This window comes from Micropterus dolomieu, linkage group LG02 (genome assembly GCF_021292245.1).
Source record: "Micropterus dolomieu isolate WLL.071019.BEF.003 ecotype Adirondacks linkage group LG02, ASM2129224v1, whole genome shotgun sequence".
NCBI classification, from domain to species: Eukaryota; Metazoa; Chordata; class Actinopteri; order Centrarchiformes; family Centrarchidae; genus Micropterus; species Micropterus dolomieu.
The window spans coordinates 29,732,830-29,745,731 of record NC_060151.1 but is presented as its reverse complement, the minus strand read 5'-3'; the positions used below and the strand labels follow the sequence as shown (position 1 = coordinate 29,745,731).

The window sequence follows — 12,902 nt, the reverse complement described above, 5'->3', positions numbered from 1 at the left end:
CCCCGAGAAGGGGAACGAGAGACTGCGTCGGTCCGCCGCACCTCTCTCCCCGCCTGAAGCGCCTGCTTCATAGTTTAAGCTAATGATGAGTGTGTACAGGTGTGCTTTATACTCCTCCGGTTATTCCGTCACACCTTACCGTTCTAGCAACAGGCCAATAGGATTGGAGTGATTTCATTCACGTTCAGACCTGCTTCGCCTAGAGGCGTTCCCATAGTGTCGTAACCGACGCAGTCTCTCGTTCCCCTTCTCGGGGAACCAGGGTTACATACGTAACCCGAGACGTTGTGGCCGTAGACAAAGCGGTCTTCAGTGCTGAAAGTGCGGGAGACAGCCTATAGTGACAGCCTTAGAGGGCTGCCCCTATACTCATAAAAACTGTTACAGCATGTAACTATCTTTTTTTTTTTTAAAAGGACATGTCCTGATCAAAGATAACTAAGAGATTCCCTACAGTGGTGCTGGAGGCCAGAGCAATGCCATTAGATAATGCGTCTTGGAGGTGTTTTTGGGCCAAGCACATTAAGTTCAGTTTTGTCTGAGTTTAGCACTGATTTTTGAGATTTTGACTCTAACACATTTAACTGGGTTGAGTTTAGAGCAGCAAAACTGCATTACTAACACACAAACACCGGAAATGAGTCAATACACTTACCGAAGCTCATCAGCACACAGGGAACGATTTTTAATTTACTGAGGATACTGTTAGTTTCAGTGCGTGGGCTGAACGCTGGTAACAAGATTTTGGACTCAAAAGCAGACACGGAGATAAAACAGGTAGAGAAGGTGATTTTCGTTTGAAGACATATTGTCCATAAATCCAAAACGTAGAGATTAATCCACAGTGATGGGAAACATGACATTAAACAAGAAACACACACACAGAGACTCTTGCAGCAAACAAACAATGAACTGGCTGCAAATGAAAGACCGACAACCACTTAAATGCACAAGTGAGGGAGAAACTAATTACACACAGGTGAAAACACTGAGATAATCAGACAAGCACAGGAAGTAAAACATGGCAACACTACAAGCAGACTTAACTACAAACTAAAACAGGAAGTAAAGCTCACTGAATACAAATGACTAACTTGTGGGAAAGATATCTTCCTGTTGCTAGGAAGCTCCATACATACAAGACTAGATATGGTCTTAAAATGGACTTGCTCAAGCTCTCTTGATTACAGTTCTTCTTTTGATGTCTTTGCATTGTTTTGTTTCTCTTCTCATTACAGCAAAGGTGTAGCCCCAGACAATCTGACCGTGGTTCTGGGTCTCCAGAATCAACAGGGATCAGACTCCAGCCAAGTGTCTCAGACAGTTACACAGATCATTGTTAATCCCAACCATATCTCTGGAAGTTTTGACAATGACATCTGTCTCGTGAAGCTCTCCTCACCGGTAAATTTCACAAACTACATCCAGCCCGTCTGCCTGGCAGCGCAAGGCAGCACCTTCTACAACGGAACCGACTCCTGGTTTAGCGGCTGGGGCGACACTGCAACTAATGGTGGGTCTATTCAAAACAAAAACAAAAATACAAGGTCAATATTTGGGTTAAAAACATAAAAAGAAAAGTATAATTCCATTGTTCCATGCACTTTACAGCCTAATATACTGTACATGGTTATTTTAGACACCAACATTTTCAATGTCAAAGATCGATCACTGCTTCCATCACATCAATTAAACGCTTTTGTGGCGCAGCAGCAATCAGCTGAACTCACAGAGCCTCCGGCTGCAGCTGCTTCAGGTGTAGTTGGTTTGATCGGCTGGACGCGTAGCCTCTCTTTTCCTCTGTTTTTGAGTCTTAAGTGTCGTTAAGTGACTTGTTTAAACAGACTCCTTTCTCGTTTTATACTTGTGACTGTAGTTTTTTCTATAGGAAAAACACTTAACAAGATAACGAGATTATCGGTGTTCACTTCACCTGTCAGTGGTCATAATGTTATGGCTGATCGGCGGACATGTCCAGTAAATGGTGAAGCAAAAATCCAGCAAGCAAAAAGGACCACAGTAAAAAGGCAGATCACAAACAGGTTGAACTGACAATAGGAAAGAAAAGTGACCAGGTACAGTATATGTAACCTCGTAGCCACGGGTGGGCCCAATCAGAGAACTTCCTTTTTTACTGATCAATCATCCAGTGCAGTCAACAAATTTAGTTTCTTCCTTCTTTTTTGCTATTTGATGATGATAGGTCAGATATTTTGAGTGGAAGTGTATTTGCTCAAATTTGTCACAAAAAGACTTTGTGAGGAGCAGGGGTAAGAGATTTCTGCTCAAGTTCAGCCACCATTTTCATCCCAGATACTCCTGCGCCAATTTCTCTGCAGCAATTTCCAAGTAGTAGCCATACACTAACTTAGACTTTCCACCGACAGCAGCACCACTTGAGTTTCTAACCACGGCATCAACCAATCCATGTCAAAGTACAGGTAGGCCTACGTACAGTGCTGAGGAAGTACCAGTCCCATCAGACCTTTCCAGTATGGATGTACCTGCGACGCAGCCCAAACACAGTTCATTCCCAGTCACCACTACAGTGAGCATGAAAGAAGTTTTTTTGTCTGGTACGAAAGATTCCCATGGCTAGAGTACAGCTCTTCTAGGGATGTTGTGTTTTGACATGTCGCCATTTCCCCGGAGCAGACACTGAGGGTAATTTCATTAAAACTGGGTTCAATGACTGGAAACATCTTTCCCAATTTTGTCTTTAACGCTAGGTTAGCAGGGCACATGCAACAACTATATTAATAGCGTTATTATCAACCAGCTGAACAACGACGCCATGAACAGACAGTTTGAGGAAAGGAATCGAGAGCACATTAAAATTGTAATAAACTATTATGTGCAAGACAAAATATCCTGTTGCCTGGGCATTGTGAAAAGCAAGAGGCATGAACAGAGGCAACTTCTTGAAATGATTTCAACTAATCTCTATCATCATAAATAAAACGACTGGATGAATTGCCTGGAAACTTACAAGTCCCTAAATACAAAATGAAATACTGGCAATCGCCTCATCGCTACCCACAAAAGATTAGAGACAGACACATATTATGCAATTTTGGCAGATGAGTGTAAAGAGCTTGTGGCCATCTGTATCAGATACATACACAAAGGCCAGTTGAAGGAAAGGGCTCTAGGTTTTGTGGAGACTGGGGACATAAACGCAAATGCTACATCATCAAAGATTACCTTTCCTCACACCATATATGTGCATTGCAAAAGTGTCCCCCGGTATTTAAACATTTTTCAAGGTCATCAACAACCTGCATAGTTTCACGACAAGGTCACATAGACTTGCTAGATTTATGGAAATCCAAAAACACCTGCGACCACGGAAAACAACTTTGGAACAGAGCTATCTTAGGATGTCCAATGGAGCTTATGGTCAAGTGCAGTAAGTAGTCTTGACTTTTTCTGTCCCAATTTTGCCACACAAAACTTGAAACCGACTCACTATTTCAGCAAATGCAAACAAAAAAACTAAGGGCTTGAAATCTTCCATCACATCGATTAAGATTGCATCGATCTAACTGAAGGTCTTAAAGAGAGCTAATACATTCAGGAGTACAGAAAATGACTGACATTATGATCTGATGAAGAAACACGACATTTGTCATAGGGTCTCTAAAGCAGATGTTGCAAGCTGTGTTGGGCAATCTGCAGGTTGAAACTACTGTGAGCGAAGCATCACTTGTAAAGGACAACTCAGACCTAAACATATATATAATGATATGCTAGACAGGCAGATCATGGAACTGAACACTCGTTTTAAGGCGGTTTTAAGGTTCTGAAGAGGCACTTTGCATGCCTTAACTACTTGCAACTGAAACCACAGCGAGTGTGCAACATAATACTTGCCCGTATTGTCCTGCACAACATTGCTACTAGGAGCAATGTCCCTCTCTGTGATGACATTTATGATGCACGTGAGCGCGTTGAAGACCCAGACCAACCTCTGGCGTTCTCTCAGAATAAGGGACTAACTGGACGTGCAATACGGGATGCAATTGTTACAAACTAATTTTAAACATGATTGTGTCTTTGTAATTAATGTCCAGTGATAAATGACAGTTGAAATGAAATACATTATTTTTGTTTGATATTGGCAGCTGTTTGGAGGATATTTTAAATTTATTTTACTGTAATGAATGGCTTGGGAGGTAATGTCTACTTTATCTACTTCATTCCTGTAAGGTTTAAACAAATCAAGTGCAAAATATGAATAAATATGTATATATAGGCTACTACATGGTAAAAATGTTGAATTATTTGGCCAATTGTAAAAGTGTTATTTTATTTTGTTCCTGAAATCAACCCTCAATCCACCCTACTGTTGGGATCAGGATAATCCTGTTTTGTCTTTCGATCAAAGAGATTCCAATCCTACTAAAAAGTTTTGAACAACACAAGTTGAAGGTTTGATCCAGATCGGAACCAGGATTACATTAGATGATATAATCCAATTTCAGAATCCTTTATTTCTTTTGAACATCCATTTTCAAGATTTGATCCAATCCGATAGCCGAAGGAGCATATGTATTCCTAATTTCCTCTTCCTGCACTGTTTAACAACATTTAAGATAAGATGCAGTAAATGCCTAACCTACTTAATTTAAAGCTCCTAAAATCAGTTTCTTGTCCATATCAACATATGGCCCAAACTACCATCATGTGATGGATTTTCCAGCCCGAAGATGTTACCCAGGCTAATGTTTTTGCAAAATAGAGAAGTCAAAGAGAAAGTTATCAGAAGGCTGGACAGTGCTGCTGACCCTGTCAATATCTTAGAACAGGACAAGGACACCTGAGAGCAGTAGGAGAGGGGTCGTCCGGGGCTGAAATGACTGCAGACTTATTTGGGCATTTTTAGCTCTGCAATGACCTCACAAATCGCAGCAACCGGTTTCCTCTTCAACAGAGAGGCACAAGATTATGGTAAATAAGACAGAAGAGCGGCCTACTGATATACAACACCATGACCATGAAAACTGACCTGCTACAGCACACACAGTTTAACACCCAGTAGCACACGTGCTCCACGGTGGCCTGTAAGATCCACCAAATCCCTTGAAAAAGCACTTATTATTCACCTAATTGAATGGTAGCCGACGAGCCATGGCTTTTAAACAAAATCCACAACAAGCTTTGCAACTCCCTCCTCCTGTTCTTTTGTCTCCTCTTGCAACCAATTTTATGTTTGAGTAGCATGACTGCTAGCTTTGCGTTTCAACTAGCGGGAGTCTTGTCACAGGATCAAATAGAAACTTAAGATCGGGCAACATATACACATTTTACCCAGCAATCATCATTGCACATGTAGGCTTAGTGACACAAATACCAAAGAAACTAAGAAAATATTTATTGTTTGCTACAGACTGTCCGTCAGTGGGCCTTTCCAAAACTGCTTGCTCCTCCCTCTCTCTACCTACTTCCACTCCGTTGGCGCCTTCATGCGGAGGGTCCTCCACATTGAGTACAATCCGAAACCAATGAGGGTGGAGTGGTAGTGGGTTGTTAAACCCTCCAATGCTGACTGAGCACCGATGTCAGCTTGTTGAAGGTGTGTAACACCCTTTGCTGCACGATGGGAGACCTTTCTTTCAAATGTGAGTTCCGTGTGACTTCGCCGATTAACTTTCCAAAACTACTTCCTAACAACATTCCTATTCACATTTTAACAACGTAGTCCAAAGGTTATATTGTGTTTAATAAAAAAACACTCTTGTCTGATAAGACAATACAACCGTTTTTATTGAATCATAGGCTATTCATCTCATAAAAAAATCTTCAGCCAGAACAAAATAGCCTACAGTAAACGACAGAATAATAGAACATGGCACAACTAGATACACAGGGGGACCACGTAACAAGCAACAAGGGCATTAAAGAAAAATAGTTAAGTCTTTATAAATTTTAACTTTTATATTCTTCAGAATATATAATAATTCAATATAATGTTTGATTCATTTGTGAATGTAATTTTTTTTCATATAAGATAAATGGGTTCAAATATAGACTTTTATTTTACAATGAATATCAATCTTTTCATAAAATAATATACTATTTCTTCATCTCCTCTAATCTTAAAGAAATATTCTAAATCTAACCTCAATAATTTGGTTCATAAACAAACACAAAAGAAATGATTTCAGTTTCGTTATTGCAAAAAACAAAGTTTTCCTCCACATCAGTCCTGAATCTTCATACAACTGTTTCATACGTATTACGGAAGTAAGGAACGTCAGATCCTATTTAGGCTGGGGAGAGGGTAGTTTGTTCGAAAGTCGGCCGCTGTATTTAAACCCCACGCGGGTTAGAGAGCTCGATTTCGCTCCAACCAGAGTTCATTCTGTAATGGAGTGGAAGTGGCGAGGGTCTAGTTTTCGAAAAGGCCCTATAACTCCGCCCTTGGCAAGAGGCTGATGAAACTGTGAGAGGGGTGAGTGTGAAGTAGAGGCGCTGTTGGGCTTTCTTCGCCACTGATGCAGCGTTCATTGTCCATGAGAAGTCCTCTGTAATGTGCACACCCAAACATTTGACACTGCTAACGCTCTCCACAGTAGAACCATTGATGCTCAGCGGGGATGTTGTGTGTGTGTGTTCTCCTGAAGTCAATTACAAATATCTTTTGTGCTGTCCACATTTAAGAAGAGATTGTTGTCGCTGCATCATGTGGCCAGTTTTTCCACCTCATTCCTGTAGTTTGTCTCATCATTGTAGTTGATGAAACCCATAGTTGTGTCTTACGCAAACCTAATGAACACGTTGGTGTTGTAATTTGATGTATAGTCATGAGTCATATGCCTCATATGCCTCACTTATGTTTGACACATCTTAATTCTGCATTTTTTGTACTCCCTCACCAATTCACCTCCCATTTAAAGGTATTATAAGATGTAAGGAGGTATGCTATGACAATCCTGTCACAAAATTGGAATTATGTGGGTGGGCTGCCACTTGTGTTGTTTACTAAACTGAATTTGTGTCTCTTTAGTGTCCTCAAATTCCCCAGGAAACCTAACAGAGTTGGAGCTGTTGATTCTGGGGAACCGACAGTGTAATTGTAGCTTTGGAATGGGCTCACTCACAAGCAACATGATTTGCGCCGGGTTAAATGCTGGAGGGCAGGTCTCCTGTCAGGTGATAATTTTTATGCCTTCGTTTGCATCAGATTTTACCTTTTGCAAAGATTCCTTCTCCTAAATTTTTCTCTCTCTTTAAAGGGGGATTTAGGAGGTCCATTGGTGAGCAAGCAGGGCGGTCGCTGGATCCAGGAGGGAATTGTGACTCTGGGAAATGACTGTACTGGGCCTAATTTCCCAGCATTGTTCGCCAGAGTTTCCCAGTATCAGTCCTGGATCAACAGCCAGATCACCAGCAACCAGCCAGGCTTCCTCACCTTCATGTCCAATGGGACTGACAGTGACCTCAGCTTCACCTGTCCTGTTCCGCCACCAACAACCACAGCCCCACGTAAGTGCCTGCCATGCCCAGACTTTGTAAACACTGATTACTAACCCTACATTTCTTGTTGGAAAGATTTAAAATTTTATATTTTTCTTCCACACAGTATAACAGTTTCATACATATTCTATATCAGCTTGTTCCAGCTCTTCATTGAAGCAGATGACACTGAGGGAAATATTCAAATTAATGACCACATATTGTTTTATGGCTGCATCATTCCATTAAGCTTAAATATCCTAGATGTTTTGTGTATAATTTTGTCCAAATGTCCCCAAATATTTAGTGTGACTTCTTTGGTGTATTTGGAAACATTGAGATATCCACTATAATTTAGAATAAAGCTCTGTGGGTTTGAACAAAGTTTGACTAAACTATGTGATGTTGTGATGGTGGATTGACAGTATCTGGTGTGAGATTAAAAGGCTTTATGTAAAAAATTTTTTTTTGACTATCTACCTTCTGCTCTTCTCTCCAGCTGTGGTCTGTGGCCAAGCCCCACTGAATTCACGTATTTTGGGAGGAAGCTCTGTGGCGACAGCTGGTGTTTGGCCATCGATGGCGAGCCTACGGAACAATGGAAGACATGTGTGTGGTGGGACTCTGGTGGCTTTGGACTTTGTGTTGAGCGACGCCAACTGCTTCTCAAGGTGAGAAACCTGGAGTGATGTCCTGGATGGCATGAAGTCTGTTTAATGTTTGAGCCATTTAAGAACAGAAGGAAATGTTTTTTAAACACACTGATTTTTTTGCCCATATGTGACCCAGATCTGATCTTTTTATGACAGGGTGAACAGGCCAAGTCACATGGAATCTGATCTTTTTCTGGTCCAATTTTGGCCTCATGTGTGGGCCAAATCCGATACAGATCGGATCTTTTTAAATGCGACCTCAGTCTGGATTCTCAGGTCGGAATTGATGCGACTTTGACGTCACTCTAGAGCAGCTGTTCTGCTGTAGATGGAGTCGTGGTGAATGAAAAAGCTCCACAAAAGCCATTATTACACATGTTGCTCTCTTCCTCCTCTACCTCGCTATCATCTCACAAATTCCCTTTCTTACACCTGAAATCCACCGCGAGCTTTCTTCTGAGTTGTGTGCATGCTATTTGTCCGAGCGAACACAGTGGGGAGAGAGAGGGGAGGGAGTGAGTTGGGGAGCGCCAGAAACCGTAATGAAAAGAGCAGAAAGTTGTGAACACTTGTCATAATTCAGGTGAAATGTGACCCGTGAGTGGACAATGAATGTCAATTCTTCTGACAACATCTAGTAGATGCTGAGATGTTGCACTGGATCAGTAGAAACTTTTCATCAGTGCTATTTTGCAGCATCTGTTGGCGTCACTTGGGCATTGTTTTGAACACACTTTTTCATTTGTATGCTCTTATTCACGGATTTTGCCAAAACTGTTTTATCAAAATTTACATGACGTGTGTTTACATTAGGCCTTTAACTTAAAAGTGTTCATTCTTCTAGACAGTTAAATTTACTCTTTACTCTAAGACACAATTATATCTTAATGTTTACATTATTAAAAGTTAGGAGTGTCTGATTACATTTTAGCTGAGAGCCACAGACAGGAGGTGAGAACTTACTGGGAGATGGATGTTGTTGGTTTGAGTCTGACCATCAGATTTATTGTTAATGAGAAACAGTCCAAGAAGCTGAATCTGTAAAGGTTCAACCAGAGATTTTAAAGTTTTGATTTCTCCTCAGTCCTTATTCAGTTCATTTTATCTCCCACAGTTCACCCATACCGTCTGAATGGACTGTCGTTTTGGGTCGTTTGAATCAGAATGGATCCAACCCCTTTGAGGTGACACTGGCTGTGACAAATATCACTCTGAGCAAACTCACTGGGTCTAATGTAGCAGTGCTGCGTCTGGCAACCAGACCCTCCCTGTCCAACTACATCCAGCCCATCTGCCTGGACAACGGACAAACCTTCGCTGTGGGCTCGACGTGCTGGGCTGCTGGCTGGAGCGCCGGGCAAGGAGGGGGTGAGTCCATAACACAGTTTGACACAGTAATGCTAACTCTGCACCATTTCACCTCTTTGGATTAAACGTTGAGGCCTTTGCTTATTGGTTTTGGCACTAACAAATTGGTAAATGTGTATTTGCCCATTTAGTTTAGGTTTCTGTCATCTGGGCCTGATTCAGATGTTTCACTTACTATATACTAATTACTATAAATTATTTTCTCATTTCTTATTTTTCCAAACTTTAGTGCAACAAGTTCTGCAGGAGGTCCAGACCTCGGTGGTAAACTGTGGAAACGCGTCAACAAGTGACAGCATTTGTACGAGCTCTTTCACTCTAGGGCAGGTGAGTAATGAGAGCTGGAGATTATTATACTTTCATGTTTCTCTCTGTTTTATCAAGCTGTTTTTATATCCTTGAACATTAGAGACTTGTTTTTTTAAAACATAAATATTATCCTAATTATATATAACAGATGAAATAAAACATCTTAAATAGGATTTGGGAAAAGAAAAAAAGAAGAAGAAACTTGAGTTTATTCTTGACCTTGTAAATAACTGTTGAATAAACTCAAATCTCAAAACAAGCTCCTGCTGCTCTAACGCTTCTAGATACTACTACTACTACTAGATCGTATTGATTTTATTTGAGATCTCTATTAGGTACATCTTGCTAGTACCTAGTTGGACCCCTTTTGCCTTCAGAACTGCTGTAATTCTTCATGGCATACTTTCAACAAGGTGTTGGAAACCTTCCTCAGAGACTTTGGTCCATATTGACATCATAGCGTCACAAAGTTGCTGCAGATTTGTCGGCTGCACATCCATGATACGAATCTCCCGTTCCGCCACATCCCAAAGGTGCTCTGTTGTATTGAGATCTGGTAACTGTGGAGACCGCTGGAGTCCAGTGAACTCATTGTCATGTTCAAGAAACCAGTTTGAGATGATAAACTAAAATGTACAGCTCTGACCTGTACACAGACTGTACATCCTGATCCTGCTTGGTAAATATACAGAAGGATGTTAATAAATATGCTTGTTCTTATATTTTGCCTATTTTTCATTTCCACAGATAAATGTCAAAAGAGTAAATTAATTACATTAAAACAGAATGATCCTATCAATAATAATTCCCTGCCATTATGAGATTTAAGTGGTGAAGCCCAAAACAGGTTGGGTGATGTGCCATGAATGTAAAATCATTGTGGAGCATCAAAACTAACTGGATGACATTTTCCAGATCTACTGATTGTAATTCCTCCCCAGACAAATTCTTTATCATTTGCATATGTTTTTGCAGGGCGAAACGAAGGTCACTCCAGCTCCGCTGCTACAACTCCATAGGGGAAACACTAATATATATATATTTTATTATTATTATTACTATCATTATTATTATTATTACTACTACTACTACTAGTACTATGTGATATCCTTTTTGTTTAATCCATAAAAAAACTGAAGCGTAACCTGAGCGGAGTGGATTTTAATTACTTTGGACAGCAGCCAACTTCCCCTGTTTCCATGCTTTATGCTAAGCTAATCAGCTTTTGGCTGTAGCTATATATTTATTTTATTTCATCAATTTATTGATATCAGCCATAAGGAAGTATTGTCTGTAAAGCACGCTTGGTGAAAATAATAAAAATAGAACAGTATTTTCTGTAGTTTTACATAAATTTGGACTTGAATATTTCCGTCTTGCTTGTTTGTTCAGGGTGATGCTGGCGGTCCAATGATGTGTAAGCTGGGCGGCTCTTGGTTCCAGGCAGCAGTGTTGTCAGTTCAAAACAACAGCACCAGACTAACGCGAGCAGATCCAGTGATGGTCTTCACCAAACTCAGCCGCTTTCAGACCTTCCTGGCTCAGACAGTGGGGACGTTCTTATCTCCAGCCTCCACCAGCACCACCAGCAGCAGCACAGCTGCTACCACTACACCTACTACCAGCGGGGGCGCTCCTGCTCACTCACCCATCTTCTTCTTCCATCTCCTCATCTTCTCTGTGTGTCTCCACGTCGTCTTCTCATAGATGCAACAAGCACAGATGAATGTAAACAAGCTTGAATTTATCAGTGGAGGCATAAAGCTGCATTAATTAATCTATGACTTGATTCTGCCTCTGACGGCTAGAGATCAAAGAAGAACTTCTTGATGCCAACTGCTTTCCGTCTAAAATGAATAAAAATGGATTGTTTAAGCACTGATCAAATGTATGTACAGGTTTCCAGCAGTTTTCCAGCAGTTCATGGTTTAGTATAGACCAAAGGACACATGTACCTGTTTAATTTTTTTTCCATTTAATACAATGATAAAATTTGTGAAATCTAATCTACTAAATATTTTTTTACAAAATGAAGATTATTTTTATGAATGGATGATGTTAAATGGGCTCCCTAAAGTGCACTCATTATGTCATAGTAAAAAAAAAAAAAGTATGTATGACGAAATTATGATTTTTCATTTACATACTCTATGGACTTTTGGGTAGGTTACCGCTGAAATGGTAGGCTTCCGTTTCAGCAGTTACCTACCCAAGACTCCATAGTGATGGCTTCTGCCCCCCGACCACTTAAATTAATTAAATCAGTAGTAGTGTTGCAGTTCTCGAGACCGGTCTTCACACTCCCGCACCTGTGGCCTCTTCTCTCTAACAAGGGGGCGTAACCCTGCGCTGCTTCAAAACAGACATTGACGTCCCCAAAGTCACCCCTCTGGCAATAACAGACAACTTAAAAAACCTTCACTGGAGTTGGGTTTCATTTGCAGAAACAAGAAGAAGAAAAATCATCTTTCAAATAAATGCTAGCCTTTACATACACACATAGAGCCAGCACATTTAATCAATAATTGTGTCCAAGCCCGCAGTATAAGTTTGTGGTTCAAAGGCATGTTAGCCTAAAAGCAAAATAATTAAAACTTTATAAAGTTTAATTTATGATGCTGATAACAATTTATGTTCTAGTTTACAATGCAAATATGGCTCAAGCTAGAGTCCTCACTGACTTTCAATCTAAACTGCTGATATTAGCTTAAAGAGGTAACTGCTTTTCACCCCAAAAGTAAAAAGAGTTATAAACCTTTTTAGTGCATGTACTAGTGTAGTGTAAGTGAAAAAGTCCAGCCCAAAGGGAGTTCCCGTCTCTCACAGAAAACTCTGCTCTGAACTGCCTGAAAACAGCTCGTTTGTAGTCCAGCAGCTTCCCTTTTATCCCTGTGACGACACACTAAAATGCGCATCATAATGCTCGCTGAGCGACTAGTCCGACACGCCCTCAAAAACACTGGTGGAAAAACACACTGAGCTTCAGCACAGAGTGACAAGACGCTCGCCTGCTGCCTCTCTTCTCCCTTCCAAACACTAGCTACCCTCCAGCAGTCAGTGGGCATAAAGTTGTTCCTGTGATGTAGAGACAGAGCTCAGTTAAAACTTTATGGA

General features: G+C 40.7%; 1 pseudogene; it reads left to right on the top strand.

Moving 5' to 3' along the window:
• LOC123967421 overlaps window positions 1–12,902 on the top strand; it is a 51,590-nt pseudogene that overhangs the window by 4,657 nt on the left and 34,031 nt on the right.